Here is a 19,040-nt window from a genome sequence, read left to right on the forward strand (position 1 = left end):
CCAAAGGCTCATAAAGTCTGAATATGTAAACTTTGTACATATTACCTTGAGCATGTTTTTTGAGCTTGTAGCCAGTTTATGTGTGAAAAATGTTCCTTATTGTCTATTGGAATCACTAAATCATTGAAAACTGTATTCCTGCATGCAGAAAAAAAAACAAGATTTTAGAAGTTTATTTGATTCAATTATATGTTTCATTATCCAAACTACAACAGGCCCCGATTAGTTTTGATAATTAACTCTGTACAGTAGGCTGCACATTAGCTGTGTGCCTAGCTTAACAAAATGTACAAACTGTAATTGAATGAATACCTACTTATGTTATATAATTTTTATATTATTTAAATTCTGCCTACTGTCACATGTGTGCAATCATTGTCAACTGGTTGATTCTATATATTGAGTATTCATACTTCTGTCAATAACTTGGTACTTAACTTATTCACCTTGTGGAATACATTTCCCAGGGCCAGCCCCTGCCTTAGGACCCTTAGCTCAGTGGAATATATCTGTTTTGATATGTGAAAAAATAAAGGTGTCAGGACTGTACGGACAACCAAGATATAGAAGCCAATGTGTGTGTTAGAATGATTAGCCTAGCAGAGACTACAAATGTAGTGCAAGGTAAAAAGTTGAAGAGATGATTGTCAACTTCTTTTATATTGCATTTTAATTTGCATGTTATAGTACTTGCAAAATCATATGTGTTTGTGTGTGCATGTTTGTGTGTGTGTGTGTGTGTGTGTGTGTGTGTGTGTGTGTGTGTGTGTGTGTGTGTGTGTGTGTATATATATATATATATATATATATATATATATATATATATATATATATATATATATATATATATATATATATAAAAAACATTCTTCACATTTTGTAGGTATCCTTTGCTGAGTGCAGCTTTCACAAACCTAAAATGAGACAGAGCCTTGGCATTTTATCTGACTGATTTAATTTTCTATGTGTCTGCCAGCATGTCTAACAGCTATTGCAGACTGCATGCATGCGTTCGAACTCTGTTGCCACACTTTGAATCTGCAGAGTTAGCAGTTCATCCTTCTGTATCATTTTTCATTTGCTTGACACGATGATTGAATTATGGCCCTATCACTGACCCTCTGTGTTTCTACATGAGTTAATTCCCACCCCTCCACATGAACACAGACTCATTTATTCTGGCTGTCTGCCTTTCATCACATAACCAACTTTCTGTCCAACCCAAGACTGAGTTTTCATTATCCAGCACTGTTAGCTTGTCTATCAGTATATCCTATAAGAGTACAACAAAATTTGTAGTTTAATCTGTACACAGTACATTCATTGTCTTGCATTTATTAACTTGCAGTGTGTTTTAAAACAGCTAAACTAGCTACATCTACCACCATATAAAAATGAAAGAAATTCATGGTACACCTTGCTTTCTTGTCCCTGTAGATCATGTACTAAAGTCACATTTCTCTTTATTGACTGTTGTACCGTTTTATACAGAATACTTGTCAGTCTAATGTTTTTATGAACTTTTTTGGGTGGCTATTATCGGACTCTATTGTTTAAGTCAGACATACTGTAGTTGCTCTTTGTTCACATTCCTCAGAAGCAGTTCTTCACAACAAAGCAGATGTCAACATTTAGCAAGTTCTGCTCTCAGCCTCCCTTCATGCATAGCAGCAGAAAATGTAGTTATGACATTTAAGGGAAGGATTCAAACATCTGTAGAAGTATCATTGATCAGTACAATGGAGAAAGAGACAGAGGATTTGGTATGAAAGAATGAGATGGGGATCTTAACGAGTAAGTGATGCTGAAAACGGTTTTGGTCCATGCAAGTGAGTACAATGTTTGTGACAAAGAGAAGATTTTGTCATGCATAGCAATCAAAAGGACCATTTCCTCATTCATATGATAAATGTAGGAGGAGTCGTAGTTACTAAAAATAAGTAGAGTTGCTTTTAGTTCAGGCACAGTGTACCAAGGATCTCTGAAAACAAGAGTCTGTTTCATGCAAGTACCCCATTAGGTTTGGCCATCATATGTATGCATATGTATTATGCTGCACATACCTATACAGCACATAGATCAGCTGCATCCAGAAATATCCAAAGAGTAGCCTGCTGCTCATTTAAAGGCAGTGAATCTTCTTAACAAACAGAATAATCATATGGACTCCCCAGCCCAACCCAAAACAAGCTGTCTCCCAGAGAATAAAGATTGTCTACCCCATATTGCAAACCCCTCCATCCTACCAGAATTGACTAAGTGTTACACTAACATGGCACTGTACTTACTCCATTGTTAATCAGCTGTTAGAATTTAGTCATTAGTTAAACAAGCAAGTGTTTTCTGGAGCAGCCAGGAAAGACGGCTACTTTAGTACTCGGTAAGGGTCACAGAGTCTGCAAATGAAGATTGGGGAAATCCTGCCCTTGACAACAGGAGGAAGTTCATTAGTATCCCTTAGCTCCCCTTCCAAAAATGTTATTCTGTCTTACTGGCTAAGGTTTCTTTCTCAAAGTATTAGGGTATGAAGCTTAATTCTGCTTTACAAACACTCTATTTGTGATTTTTTTAATGTTTCTTTCATGTCTGCATATGCCGTCTTTGGACACTCCAGTCCTTCACCATATTCTAATTAATTGGTAACCATAAGCTGTCCAAATGTATCATATTTACCATTACCCTTGTGACTTATGTTGTTGGTGTTTGTGAAAAGTGTCTTCTAGCACCAGTTCATATATGTGGTTATCAAGTAAGTTAAATTGAGTTAAACACAAGATGGGTGTTGCACATGCATACATGTCTTATTAGCAAAAGTGATAAACTGATATTATTGAATAAGTTGTAGATGCTAAACTCATGAGTGGTATTAATATTTAAAGTACCATAATAAATGCTACAGAATGTATAGCGCTGATAAATGCCGTAGAGCAGGTTGTGGAAATAAGCACCTAGGTCATTTAGAAATGTGATAGTATCTTAGCTTAACAGATGGTCTACCAGTAGGTGGGGTGTTTAAAACATTTTCAACAGTTTGATGCCTGCTGAGATGTTCCTGTGATTCCTCACAAAAGCATCAGTGAGGATCCTTATAACAATCCAAGAAAGTGACTAAGAGATATTCATTAGTTTCCTCAAGTCAGCTTTCACCAAGACTTGGATGATCAAATCCATTTAGCCGAATAAACAATTGGTGCCATTTTCTCTACATCGCCATATGGTTTTGTAATATTGGCATTAATGTATGGGATCATTGGAGTTTAGATATGAAGAAAAGGCATGTCCCCTGTAACAGAAAATGTCAACAGTTTCAGTAAGGGGCTCAATCATTCAAGTGTCACTTATTAGCGAGCTGAAGATATAAACCATATATCTGACCAGAATTGGTAGCTTTCTGTTTGGGCAGAGAGACAAACAGACTGGCCGGCAGACAAATAGACAGCCAGACATGCTGTTGACGTATCATTATTCTATTATAAATTTTTTGTAGGATGTAACATTATGCTACATGTTATATAATCCAATGACACATGTAGAAATATAGGTTTTAAAACCCTCCCGCTGATTTGGCATGCCTTGCACGTCATGAAGGATTAGTGCAGGAGCTCTAGCAGGCAATATGTCTGCCGTGCAATCTGCGAACAGCATGCAGGGGCATGCATGAGCGCTCCTGCACTAGTCCTGCACATACTAAGCCCCTGTATGCAAATCCCCCCATTTGCAGGAGAAGTCCATGCAAATGAGGTGAAATTGCAATCCAGGAAGCTTGAAACCGTCGTGCAGGACGAGTGTAATCTGCAGAAATGTACTCGATTAGTAACTGAGTACATTTCTGCAAAATCCAAAACGGAGCCATGACAGCTCCAAATAAAGGCTGCATAGAAATCAGGAAGCATGCCAATGGCCAAGTATAAGGCCATTAGCATTGCAAACAGCTTACAAAATAAAAATTCATCTTTTATTTTTTTTAGCCAATCACAGCTGTTTAAGCGTAGGGCAGCGGCACACAAATGGGGGCAAAATAATAAAATAAATCTAAAATAAGCATTCTAACTAAAATCGCTATTCTGCTATGAAAGTCAATGGCAGGCAAAAGACAACATGGCCAGTGAGTAGTTGTTAATAAGGGGGGAGGCTCAGTGTGAGACGTAACTATGCATTAGCAGGCAATCCTATGCAAATGAGGGGAATGATAGTGAATCCCAGTTTTCCCCAGCATGCTAGTCAGGTCCCAACAGTGTAACAGTAGGAATAGCTTGGTGCAAGCCTAGGAGTTAGCTGACATCATGGGGGTGCGTGTCTTGTATACTGTAAGTGGATTGGAGTCCTGTGGCTCAGGTTTGCTCCTAGCTAAGCACAGTTAAGCAAGGGGGTGTGTCTGAGTCTGCCTAGCACTCTTTACATTACCTAAACGGGTGTGTGTGCCGTGCACCGGGTTTTCAAGGAAAATAAAAAAAGCTAAACCAGGAAATAGCAGTTTTGTGCACATGTGAGCACTCTGTTTGTGTGGCGTGCCCCTGGGCTTAAACAGGAAAGCAATGGGAAGGGAAAACAGTAGTAGGAAGGTAATCTAGGAGAACTCGCATAGCTGGCAGGTGAACTGTATCAGCCAATTAAACAGGCAGCAGACCAGCCCAGCCCAGAACACTACTATAAACTATGCAAACTCTTTCCCCTCTGGTTTTTCTCACACTCTACACCACCGGTGTATAGAAGTGGGGAACTTTTAACAAACAAAACAACAAAATGGTAGGGGCTGCAATAGCTATCATGCAACAACTTGTGGAAGAGGCTGAGGGTGGTGAGGATGTGAATGCTGTCGACCAACCCTTAGTGAGGAGATGGAGAAGAGTGTACAGACCCAGGGTAACCTACCACGGGCTACATGAGCTGGAGATAGTGGAGTGCTATAGGGTAGACAGGGACCTCCTACAGCAAATTGTTGAGCTGTGCCGGGCACGTTTGACACACAGAATTAACAGAGGGGAACCCATCCCAGAAGATACCAAGGTATGTGTAGGCCTAAGAATACTAGCTACAGGTAACTTCCAAAGGCCAACTGGGGATATGATGAGGATCTCACAGGCATCAGCATCCAGGGTACTCCACCAGTTCCTGAATGCCATGTCAGCACATGTTGGTGAGCACGTATATTTCCCTAACACCCGTGAGGCGTTGGCCAGCAATATGCAACTGTTCCACCAAATAGCAGAAAACCCTGAGGTAGTGGGTGCTATAGACTGCATGCACATATGCATCAGAGCACCACCCGGTGAGCGGGGAAGGGTCTACATCAACAGCAAGGGCTTCCCCTCCATCAACTGCCAGGTCGTGTGTGATGCCCAGGGCATAATAATGAATGTGTGTGCTGGCTGTCCTGGAAGCTATCACGATTCCCACATCTGGCATCTGACACAGCTGTACCAGAGATTTGCCAATGGGGACATCCCTCATGGTCACCTAGTGGGGGATGCTGAATATGCACTGGAGCCGTGGCTGATGACACCCATCAGAAATGCACACACACCCGAACAAGAACTCCAGAATGAGGCACATGCACAGACCAGAATTATAGTAGATCATGTGTTTGGGATGCTCAAGTCACAGTTCCAGTCCATGGACACATCCGGTGGAATCTTGCAGTACTCACCAGCTACATGTACCCAAATTGTCATTGTATGTGCCATGCTACACAGTATGATTCTGCTGGAACAGCTGCAGCAGGAACAGCATGGGGCAGGGCCACACAGCCCCCCCACCATTGCCAAGGCCTGCACAGGCACAGAGTCACTCAGAAGAGGAACAACTTGCACCTGCCCCAGTAGGCAGAAGGAGGCATGCCCAGTATGCCCTGGCCTTGGCAAAGAGGCAACTCATAGCACATACACTGACACAGGAGGGACCCAGGGAATAACATCTCTCTCTGACTCTCACATACAGTAAAAGGGATGCCAAACATAACACTAACTGTGCTTAACCATGTGTAGGGAGTGTACTATGTGCATCCAACATAGACAGCCCTGCAGCACCACCTTCAATACTGGGACACCCACAAGGTAAGTGACTCACACATGCCAGTCAGGAAGGTTCACATACCCAACAACAGTCACAGCCAGCAGGACAGGTGTAGACAAACACAAACAAAGGCTGTGCTATGGCCTCTGAATGATGCCTATGGGTAACCTCTCTCCCCCAGACCTACACAGACAGACTACAGCAGGTCAGGCAGTGGGACATTAGTTCTGAAGTGTAGGAAGTCAGAAACTAGTATGTAAGTAAATCAAAGCAAAGATCTGTAGTACACTGGTATGCAACTAGTCAGCATGATAGGTTAGAATACAGAATGAGATGGAATACCTGACATACCAGTACAGTCATAACAAATGTGTACAAGTGTCAGGTGTGCCCCCCCAACCTACATAGTAATGTAATAACAGTCAGGTGTGCCCCTCCAATCCTGTGTAGGCATGTGGAAATAGTCAGTTGTGCCCCCCCATCCTACATAGACATATAGTAACAGTCAGGTGTGCTCCCTCCAGTCCTGTGTATAAATGTAGAAGTAGTCAGGTGTGCCCCCCCTTCCTACGTAGAAATGTAGGAACAGTCAGGTGTGCCCCCTCAATCCTGTGTAAAAATGTAGAAATAGTCAAGTGTGCCCCCCATTCTACGTAGAAATGTAGTAACAGTCAGGTGTACCCCCCAGTCCTGTGTAGATATGTAGAAATAGTCAGGTGTGCCCCCCAATCCTGTGTAGTAATGCAGAAACAGTCAGGTGTGCTCCCCCAACCATACTTAATTATGTAGTAATGGTCTGGTGAGCCCCCCCATGTGATGTACACACATCGTAACAGTCAGGTGTGCCCCCCCACAACCCTATGTAGAAATGTAGTAACATGTATGTGTAGGTCTAATACCAGTGGAGCACTGATGCACAGTGTAGCATCTGCATAATATGCAGATATGTGTGTGTTAGATTGGTGTGTGTCCCATATCATGTGAGAGTGGTCGGTATGAATGCATGTTGAGGTACGCCTGGTGGCCATTGCCCACTACCACTGTTGACAGGGACAAGTCCTCACAACTGCAGTGCCATAAACAATACCCATCAGTATAACACAAGCTAGAAGTAAGCTATGGCAAATGTATGGTGGTAATATGTGTCACCATCTGAAAGACTGACATGGCATGGCTGTTGGTCTATATATACAAGCAGTACACAAGGGACAGTACCCCAGACATACAGTATATGTTGTGTCACTGTGAAATGTAAACACCCTTGAAAACGTACATACAGGTATGTATCACATTATTTGGTCCTGTAGTAGGGGATACTGGTATTGTCTGCCCAAACACTCGCAAATCACAAAGGAGGTAGGACTGATGTATTGGGAAACAGCTGATGTACCTGCACATGCAAGCAGAACTGGAATGACCAATGCATATTTGTGTGTCAGATGCAAGTAGTGCCCATAGCACACATGCACCCAGCTCATGCAAACACCATCTGCAGGCACCTTTCTTGTCATATCCTTGCTGTGGAGAATGGGTACCGTAAAATCCTACCTGTATATGGCAATAGCAGAAGACTGCAGCATGCAGTGCAGGTGTCCCATGCAGGTGTATCCCTAGCGGTAGGTAGCATCTTGCCAGCATCCACACCACCTGACCAAGACTGTTAGGAGGTATTGGCATGAACATCTATCACACCTACCCTGTCACCCCAGGGGAATATATTCTATGGTGGTCTGGGACTGTAGGACTGATAGAATGCAATGACCTGCCACATCTGGCATGCAGCAACACCTAATGTCCCATAGGCATCTGGCAAAGGCCTGTGTCTTACATGTACTGCCAATGCAAGTTATGTCACGGACACCCAAATAACAAGATAACACACTCCACATAAGCCATATGCAAGGCCATGTGTACAAACCACAGTAACATGTCCACCATGTTCCACTGCATGAACTGTGGACCAACACTAACATGCACCTGTGATGGAGCGATACCCTTAGGGAAAGTATCAGAAAATGTATGCATAATGTACGGAAAAGGTTAGAATAACAGACAGGGTTGGGAGCTTGGGCAGCATGGAATGTGCAGGGTCCAACACCAAGCTGTGTGCACACATTATTCCTGGCTGCAAACACATACATTGGTGGCTACACACCTGCCCGTACACCATAACAGGGTAAATGTCCTGACCCATGGCCCCTGCCTCTGGCTGACCTGTGTGAATCTGTACAGCTGTGATGCATTGCCACAGCAAGTTAAGGCCATACTGTCATGCTGATGGGCGTACAAGTATGGGATCCTCTGCCAGTACTGTACTAAGGTGCTGAACTGGATACACAAACCCAGCACCAAGTGTCTGCAGCTCCCCCTCCAGAATGGGATAACTTACCATGAATATGTAGGAGTCTGCCCACAATACCAGACACAGCCACAGTCACCCTTGTCCCCCAAGACATCACTGTGAGCAAGAATGTCCACCTGACAGTACATGAGGACAGAAAACATCACTGTGTATAACAGTACATGTCTGAATATCTCTGCTAACAGCAGTACCATTCAGCTGAAGCAGCACAGACACAATCACCTACAGTACACTCTATCCCCTGCACAGTTTGTCCCCATATTGCCAAATGATTGATGCATACCCTACAGAAACAGTTTGTTACTTGTAGGTATACAACACAAAGACCTGCACTGCAGTACAAACTACCTGGACTCAATCCACACATTCAATACAGATGGGCATACTGGGCATGCTCACACACTTAGAGAAATGAAGGCAATGTCAGTCAACAACATACTGAAAGGTCATACTGGGCATGCTCACAAACTTAAACAAATAAAGGCCATGTCTGCAAACATCAGTGGACAGACATGTCTGGCAGTCGCAGATGTTAGTGCACTCCTCAGCATGCACCACTCATACTTTGCACACACAGTGGATAGGAATACAGACATATATCTAAGAAAAACACACTATAATAAGTCAAAGGTAGATGTACATAAATGTGTGAAAGAGGGTGACTGTGACAAGAAGCCATCCAGTCCTGCCCCATCCAGCACACAGCCAAAGGGCCTCAACAACATGAGGTTCAGATGTCACTCACTGTAGATACTAGCCACCAGTATCTGTCAGCATTACAGACTATGTGGTGCAAGTGCTAGCTGTGCAACATGACTGTACAAGGAAGTAGTCATCTAGCAGCTGTATACACGTACCTGTGAAATATGAACCTGTGTGTGCCTGCATGTGGTGTGTTAACCTCTAGATGAATAGGTTATGGCCCATGCACACAAACTGCCCTCCCCATAACCCTACTATGACAAGCCTGCTGGGGTCATCCACTGTGAAATACACCTTTGGGACAGTTGTGGCCCAATAATCTGCGTGGCACGTCCTATAACTGTGTACTGTTGTAGAGTGATAAACTAGTGAGATAGGAGTTCTAATCCCCAAAATGACAAGTGTGTGTGTGTGTGTGTGTGTGTGTGTGTGTGTGTGTGTGTGTGTGTGTGTGTGTGTCTCCGTCTGTGTAGAGAGCAATGCTTTTTAGGCTAGTCACACTCACTACAATGAAATTGCCCTACTTTGTCAAGGCTGCTGATGTCATAAACTGTGAAATACACCTTTTGGAAAGGTGTAGCCCAGTAATTTCCGTGGTGTGTCCTATAACTGTATACTGCTGTAGTGTGATGAATTAGTTAAGTAGGAGTTCTAATCCCAGACATAGCAACTGTGCATGTCTGTGTAGGGAGCAATGCATTTTAGCCTAGCCACACTCACTACACTTCAAATGCCCTGCTTTGGCAATCCTGCTGATGTCCATTCATTGTGAAATACACCTTTGGGAAAGAATACTCCAGTGATCCCAGTGGTGCGTCCTATAACAGTGTCATGCTGTCGTTTGATATAGAACTCTGGTAGGGGTTCTATTCCCACACATGTTGGTTGTGGATGTTTTGTGTGTGTTTTAATGTCTGTGTAGGGAGCAATGCATTTTAGCCTAGCCACACTCACTATAATTCAAATGCCCTACTTTGGCAATCCTGCTGATGTCATTCATTGTGAAATACACCTTTGGGGAAGGAGTACTCCAGTAACCCTCATGGTGCATCCTATAGCAGCATCATGCTGTAGAGTGATATAGAACTCTGATAGGGGTTCTATTCTCGCACATGTTGGTTGTGAATATTTTGTGTGTGTTTCAATGTCTGTGTAGGGAGCAATGCATTTTAGCCTAGCCACACTAACTACAGTTCAAATGCCCTACTTTGGCAATCCTGCTGAAATCCTCCATTGTGAACTACACCTTTGGGGGAAGAGTGCTCCAATAATCCCCATGGTGCATCCTATAACAGCGTCATGCTGTCGTGTGAAGTAGAGCTTTGATAGGGGTTCTATTCCCCAGCATGTCCATTGTGGATGTTTTGTGTGTGTTTCAATGTCTGTGTAGGGAGCAATGCATTTTAGCCTAGCCACATTCACAACAATTCAAATGCCCTACTTTAGCAATCCTGCTGATGTCATTCAGTGCGAAATACAGCTTTGGGGAAGGAGTACTCCAGTAATTTCTGTGGCGTGACCTATAACTGCGTAGTGGTGTAGTGTAATAAACTAGTTAGGTAGGAGTTCTAATCTCAGACATGACAGGTGTGTGTGTGTGTGTGTGTGTGTGTGTGTGTGTGTGTGTGTGTGTGTGTGTGTGTGTGTGTGTGTGTGTGTGTGTGTGTGTTTGTAACTTGTATCCTGTGTGGAGGTGGGTGTGAGTGTGTAATAACTGGGCTCAATGTGGAGTGGGTTTTGCAGATTTCTTATGTGGTGGCCCTAGTATATATCACAATGTCCACCATACAGGGATAACAGATGTGAAACAGCTGAGAGGCTAGGATGCAAATCCATACCCCTACATGTGACATCAAGGCTAGGCAAACAAAGTTAGCAACCCTAATATTACCAAGAGAACACTCTCAATCCATGTCTCATACACACATGCACTTGCCTAGGCAACAGCCGCTATGTTGGTAGTTCCTTGCATATTGCCCAATGATAGTAACTATGGTGTGATTGCAGTGCACTACAGAGGGCATGGCACCCTGTCCATCTGTCCAATAGGCATGTACATGCTGACATTGCACCTTCCCCATGTTCCCCAGTGGACACCTGCAACACCTGTGGTTCATAGGTTCATAGGTTGGTACTAGGCTATCAGCCCTAGGACCTATACAAGCCTAGCCATAACAATTCCCTGGCTATTTATTCCCAAACTGTTCACTTCCCTGGACTCCTGTCTAGCAGGGCAACTGATGTGACCGCTGGGGTGAATTTCCTTTCTCCCATCCAATCGTCAAGGTTCCTTTTGAAGATGGCAAAGAAGGTGCTCTCCTTGACATGTATGGGCAGTCTATTCCAGAGTCTGTGGAGTCTCTGGGTCAGGAAACTATCCCTCCAGCAAGTTTTCTTTATTGTGATGACAAGGTTTAGATCCCTGGAGCGCGTTGCTGTAAGGGATTGGGATTTCTTTAAATGTAGCATGTCCAACAGCTCTGGGTTTGACATGGCCTTGTATGTTAAGCAGAGATCACCTCTGAGTAGACGATATGCGACAGAGCATAGCTGGAGTTTTTTAAGGCAGTCAGCATAAGGCATCTGCTTTAAGCCTGTGATTCTGTTAGTGAGGTATTTCTGCGGCCTTTCCAGTTGTTGCAGATGTCTTGAGAGGTACATACCAAATGGGGCATTGTAATCTATAAAGGGTCTAATGAGGGATGAGTACAGTGGGACAATGACCTCCTTTTTTCTGGATGAAAAGTCCTTAGTGATGAGGTGTACCACATAGAAGGATTTCCTGACTGTTGTGGTGATGTGGTTATTGAAGGTGAGACCACTGTCCACCTGTGTCCCTAAGTCTCTTATCACACTTTCAGTGTTTAGTGTACTGCCACCTATGTGGTAATTCACGGGTACATGTTTTTCCCCAAAGGGGATAACTATACATTTCTTGGCATTGAGCTTGAGTCCAAGGCTCTGGCACCAAGTATATGTTTCTGTAAGGCCGTTTTGTAGAGTATCCACATCATTTGGGGATTCAGTAATGGCTCCCAGTTTGCATTCATCTGTGAACTTTGTTAGCCAGAGTCCCTTAGTGCTAGTCTGTACTTCAGAGAAGTAGATGCCAAACAAGAGTGGTTCCAGGGCTGAACCCTGAGGGACTCTACTTGTCACTTGTCTGGAGCTGGATTTGGAGTCAGCTACTTTTACAGTGTGGGTTCTGTTAGTAAGCCAGTTGGGAAAGAGTACTCCAATAATCCCCATGGTGTCATAAAATGTGACCCACAAAGAACATGCCATGCCTGAAAACATGCCCTGTATGGACAGATGCCTCTGACACCAGGGAATGCCAGTATCATGATATCAATGTAGATGCAGGGTAAACCTGCTGTCCATTACCAGTTCCTGCCACATGAGGCCATGACTGGCACATCTGATGATAATCTGTGTACACAACATGGGCCAGACACCCCAGGTACAGTTCCACATGTCACTGTACATGTATTTGGGAGGTGTGCATATCCCAGACACCGTCCTTGACATGGACTAAGGAACACATAAATGGCAAGCAATGACAGCACTGGCCACACACAATAACCTATATATATATATATATATATATATATATATATATATATATATATATATATATATCTGCTTACATATATAGAACTTGCTGTATATATTTAGACATATAGATGTAGACATATATATCTATAGATGTAGACATTTGCATATATATTTCTATATATATATATATATGTATGTATATATATATATATATATATATATATATATATATATATATATATATATATATATATATGTACTTATATATAGATATGTTGTATCATACATCTACTTGCTGGAATACATTCTCTGTACTGTTGAATGACTGGGCTGGATGATATGTTTGTGAATACATCAAGGCTATGTACATCTGACATGGCTTAGTGGTAAATCACTATGTCTATGGTGTGCAGGTTCCTGGGTTTGAGCCTTGCAGATGCTGTTTGTTACTGGGCAGAACAAGGGCCGTTGGAGACAGAGTGATTAAGGCACTTTTGAGCAGTTGTAAGTGGGTTTACGTGGGTTTGCGCGAAGGTAAGCACTGCTAACTTCCGGTTACAGTTTCTTATACTCAGCTTCTAAATTGCTTAACCAGTGTAGGCATTGCTTACCCCTGCACAAAGAGGCTTTAATCCACTTACTGCTGCTTAAAAGTGCTTACTCCCTTGCTAATTTCTTTAAAAGAAAAGAAAATGGGGTTGATAGGAAAGTGGTGAAAATAGGGGCACAAAGAGGGAAAGACAGTAGGGATACTAGCCACGGGTGTGCAGGAAGGGTGTAGGGAATTTCCATAGCTGCCCATTTCTTCTACAGCAATAGCTGTGCATATACACTGAATTTGAAGATAGAGTTGGACACTCAAACCCCTGGGAGGGGGTGAGGACAACAATAATAAGTTGTGATGCCAGTTAGACCAGATTACGTGTCCAGTGGAGACGTGTGCAAAATGGACAGCTATGTATGGGGCGTAATTTTTTTGTGGGAACAGATTGCCCTTTTTTTTTCCAGTGAGAGTGGGATGTTGGGGAGAAGGAGTTGTAGGTATATTTGTGGAGGTAGGAAGGTGAAAAAATGATCCCAGCAATGACCAGGAACACACTGACTTTGTTAACCACAATAAGTTCCTTAGACTAAAGGACCTTATTATGGTTAATAAAGTCAGTGTGCTCCTGGTCATTGTTGGGATAATTTTTTCACCTTCCCAGTTATTCTTCCTGTTGGGAACTGGTCTTTGTTGTATATTTGTGGACGTAGGTTGGATATGTTGACAAGACAAACAAGATGCATACAGGGGCTGTGTATAACACATGTGGGGGGTAAACACCTTGATGGGGAGGGGTGTTGGGAAATCGGAAGCCCATGAGCCTCCTAGTGGAAACAATGGGACTGAGGTCCCCACCCATGGGCAGTCACCAATGCACCTTCACAGCCCCGATGGTGGCTGTGCTGGGGGATGAGTCACAGAGCCAGACTGATGCTCTAGTTGTGACACGCGGCCCTCTAGCTGGAGTAGAAAATCACCAGGCTGCCAGCTGATCTCTCTAAGCACCATGACGCCGACCTCATGACGGGTGACAAGTGCATGTCTGCACCCGGTCCCAGGGGGAGGGCGAGCCCCTTACCCTGAGGCGGTTCCAACCAAAGGTGGTGCAGGACCAATGGACAGGGAGATCCCGGGTTGGGCCCCAGAGATGCTGGTGCCTGTTGCCATGGCCAGCTGAGGTGGGACAGGTGGGTCTGCTGCGACTGGCCTTCCCAAGCGTGCTATAGTGTTTAGATTTCATCATCATATGTGGGTTAGTAATAGTCAACACATTCCAGGGTTAGGTATAACAGCATGCATAGATATTCCCATTAACCCAAACACCAGATACGGAACAGTTGCATAGCAAACAGAACACATGCATATATGGGACCACAGTGGTAATAAGAACAGCATGCAGGTACATTGATGGCACCATGCCACCAATGTTGGAATAATTCAATATAGCACATGCATGGGAACAATTAAAATATTTATCAAATAATTGGACATTATCAGAACAAAGGTGTCATTAGATACCAGTTGGGGTGTGTATGTTGATTATTGTTGTAGATATGGTGGGGGGGAGAAAGAAGTCAATTAACAACTAGTATATTCCTGTAGTCCACATTACTTTCCTAGTCAGAGCTGTTGTCTGTACCTTACAAGTCTTACTACACTACCCTATAGCCTTAGCTTGGACAGTGATATGGCTGCCATCATCATTACACGTGAACCGGTTATATGTGCATTATACACCTCTTACCTGGTATACCTGAGGAGGGACTGTTTGTTAACACTAACTAACTTTTTCTACACATACTCCCAGATTCTGGGTTGATGTTGTGTACATATCAATCCAACTCTTTCTGCACAGCCTCTGGCCATGTGTTGACCACATGCTGGTGTGCCGGGACATATCTAGAATATCGTCCTCTTCAACCTTTAGTGACCTGACATACACATATACATGCTTTCCTACACAGTTATATTATGTAGCACAGTGTAGGTGACAGTGACCAGTGATACTTTATTATTCAGAGAAACTGCAACACTCACAATTCCCTGCAATACCAGAGTGAACAGTACCAGTACAGGTTATAATGGTCATTATTTCTCAGCACAGTGTTTGTATCCGACATACTTTGGGAACAATGTTTGTTAGCACTGTCTGACTGTTGCCACACAAAGTTCCAGATTACACATTAGTATTATGCACATACATCTCATTCTGTTACTGTACACACTCTGGTCACAGCTTGACAACAGGGGAGTGTAGATAGGACATACTTGGCATATTACTCTTCTAACAGTTTCGGGGTTGCTACAGTGACAGGTTTGTTCTCATAGATGTGTGACAATCACTTTTATTCCCTGTTTGCTGGCTAAACATCTGGGATCATTCCTCAGATTTACCAGGGGGACAGGCGGACAGGCAGCTGATATGGGCCCATATACTGGACATTCTGGCCTCATCTGTACAGTTGTGGGGTATGATTCTGTATGCAGCCTACATCCACTCCCAGGATTCAGCCCATGGCTGTGTCTGCTACAACTTAAACACTGTCCATCACAGTTGTGCCTGCTATATAGATATTGCTGTATATCTCTTATCTGCTTTCTGTCTTATTAATACCCTGTGCTTTTGCATTCTGACCTTGTATTACAACACTCTTATACAGATCTCCTAGACAGTAATATTTTGTAGAACAGTGTGGGCAACAGTGATACCTCATTATTCAGACCAAATGCATCAGTTGCAATGCCATACAATACCAATGTAAACAGTACCAGTTCAGGTATCATTCTTGTATTTCTGGGTACTGTGTTGGTATCTGGCAGACCTATGGGAGAAATGTATGTTAGCACTACCTGAATGTTCCCACACACAGTACCAAATTCTGCAGTACTATTATGCACATACATCTCACTCTGTTACTGTACACACTCTGGACATAGCTTGACAAGTTGGGATTTTAATGGGACATACATGGCTTCATAGTCTCATAAGGTTTTGGGGAGTTTCTTCTCAAAGATGTGTGTCAATCAGTTGTATTTCCTGTTTGCTGCCTATACATCTGGGGTCATCACACTGATCTCCCATGGGGACAGGGTGATAGGCAACAGATATAGGCCACTTTGCTGGACATTCTGGACATATCTGTACAGTTGTGGGGTATGATTCTGTATGCAGACCACTACCACTGGCAGGATTCGAACCATGGCTGTGTGTGCTAAACAAAACAACAGTTCACATCTCAGTTGCATGTGCTATTTGGGTTTTGTTTTCTGCATTTTCTCTGTTTTCTGTCTATTTGTCTCTCAGTTGTGCTAAATGGAATCTGGGGATTACACCAGACATATACAGGCATTACTACACATTCAATTTATGGTACACGGTGTGGGTAACAGTACTTAATACAGTAGTACTATTAACATGATTGCAAATCTACATTACCATATGATACCAGAGTATACACATATAGTCCAGCAGTTAGACCTTTATTGTCAGGCTGTTACACTTTTATTTATATACATACTATGTGAGACTCTTCCTGCCATACTCTCCAGTGTATGCAGTACTTGCCTTGAACAATACAGGTTTTATACAGGCAATTGATTTACTACTAATGTTAATTTTATTTCCTATGAAAGTAAATGCATGAGTATTATTGACCTGCCTCACATCACAACCTCGCCAGGTGACTGACGTAGGCCTCCTGGTTCGTGGCCCACTCTACTGCAGCTGTGGGAGACATAAGAGGAATATTTAGCAATACCTGTCCATGATATACCTGAGCTGGCAATTATTACACACCTATAATTTGGAGAGTAGAAATTGTTGATATTTTATTAAAAAATTGGGTTAGTTTGTCTTCATGTGGTGAAATTAAACAATGTTTTGGCTAAAAACCCTTGTTTGTTTACAGGAAAGGTCAATCCCTTAAGAACATTTTTGAATATAGCAGTCACACATGGTTTAGTGGATCTATGAAAAAATGTGGTTTATGTAAGTACTGTGGTTATATACTTGAAGGGTCCACCTTTATAATAAATGGTGTTAAGGTATTTTTAAAGAAAAACTGTAATTGTCAAACGGAAAGGGTGGTATATTGTGCTTTTTGCTGTAAGTGCCCCTGTTTTTGCATTGGGAAGAAAGAGAGAAAATTGAAAAGTCGCATTTACGAACATTTGAGAGACATAAGATTAAAAAAGGAGTCTAAGTCATTAGCCAAACACTGTGCCGAGTGTTTCGGTCATGGTTTTAAGTGTGTAGTGATTGAACCATTGGAGCACAACCCGAGGGGTGGACCATGGCCATTACTTATTGAGAAGAGTGAAGCACTATAGCAACTTAAAACCAATGCTATGCAATGGCCAGGCTTAAATGAGACTTTTTCTATTACTTGTTTCCTTAAATTCAAAGCATTGGAGAGATAATAGCATGTTTTCTTATTATATATGGGCAGTAACTTCTGTATTTTACATGGGCAGTAACTTCATTAGACTGTAATATGGAAGGACTGATTTTAATTATGTGCATATCCATTTATATTTCCTTACAGGTAATATTACATGTGTATTCCTGTATGTTCAAATATTTATTCCAAAATAATTTTTTTTAAAAAATTTATGGGTTTAATGATTAACTACTTATAAAATTATTTTTAATATTTTTAACATACAGTTATTTTTGTATATACACAGTAATTTCTCTTGTTCTGGTTGAGTGTTCCCAGGGGGTGGTTTTTATATTGCATTTGTATTGCATTTTTTTCTATATTATTTAATTATGATGTTTCACTTTTTACTTTATATTTTTATAAGGTTTTATTAGTAATGTTGTCGTCCGGCTTTTCCCGGTTAGGGGTTGCCACAGCGGAACTCCGGTCCGCTAATGATTGGCAGTAGATTTTCACGAACACCGAGGTGCCAGCTCGATGTCCAACCTTCAACAAAGGCACGCCCATTTACACATGTCTTTCGAACGCCCACCCAACCGCGGGGAGGACATGCAGACTCCACACAGAAGGCACTCCCCGCACTCCAGCCGAGAATCAAACAGGAGAACCTCTTGCTGTGAGGCAACAATGCTACCAGTGCACCACCGCAGATAAGGTTTTATTAGCAATAAGGTATTAATTATATAACAGACATTTTAAGGTAATATATTGTACATTATATATTTTTATATTTTAGTGTGCTTTAAAGCTGCATAGCTTTAACACAATGGGCGTGCATATTTGAATGATGTGTGCTCATGTTTATTCATGAGAAACATGTTTTGATTGGCTTAGATTGTGGGCATGAATACTTAAAATGGACTTCAGTGTATGATTTAATTTAACTTGATAAAGTCTCTGAATACTGAGACGAAAGCGCTTGTTTCAAGGATTATTTTGTTATTTTATCACTTTGGATGCAAATAAAGAGTGTTTTCACTATTTTGGAAGTATGGACATTCTATCTGGATTGTGGTCACATCCTCCTGGTTGGCCATTTGTTTGTTCAACAAACATATTAGTCATAACGTGCTTTGCCATGGAAAATGGTATGTGCTGCAGTGGGACTTGAACCGGGAATGCCTGCGCATAAGGTGAATGCACTGCCCACTACACTTTTGCTATGCTACTTCATTTGCATATATCTTCCTTGTTGTCCTTTTCAGCCATTTAAGCTGCATTAACCCTAGCTAAGCGATGGGCACACCCACGCACCTACGGTTAGCTTTACTTGGATTTAAAAAAAAAAAAAAACGGGATTGTTCATTTTATTTCTGTATACTTTTGCTGTTGTACATGAGGGGGACTGTTGGTGGGGATATGCGGACAGCTATGAGCGGCCTCGCTCATTTCTTATCCCTTTCTGCTGTTCTTCTTTGCGGGG

This window comes from Protopterus annectens, chromosome 8.part0 (assembly GCF_019279795.1).
Source record: "Protopterus annectens isolate FY-2018-M chromosome 8.part0, PAN1.0, whole genome shotgun sequence".
Classification (NCBI taxonomy): domain Eukaryota; kingdom Metazoa; phylum Chordata; order Ceratodontiformes; family Protopteridae; genus Protopterus; species Protopterus annectens.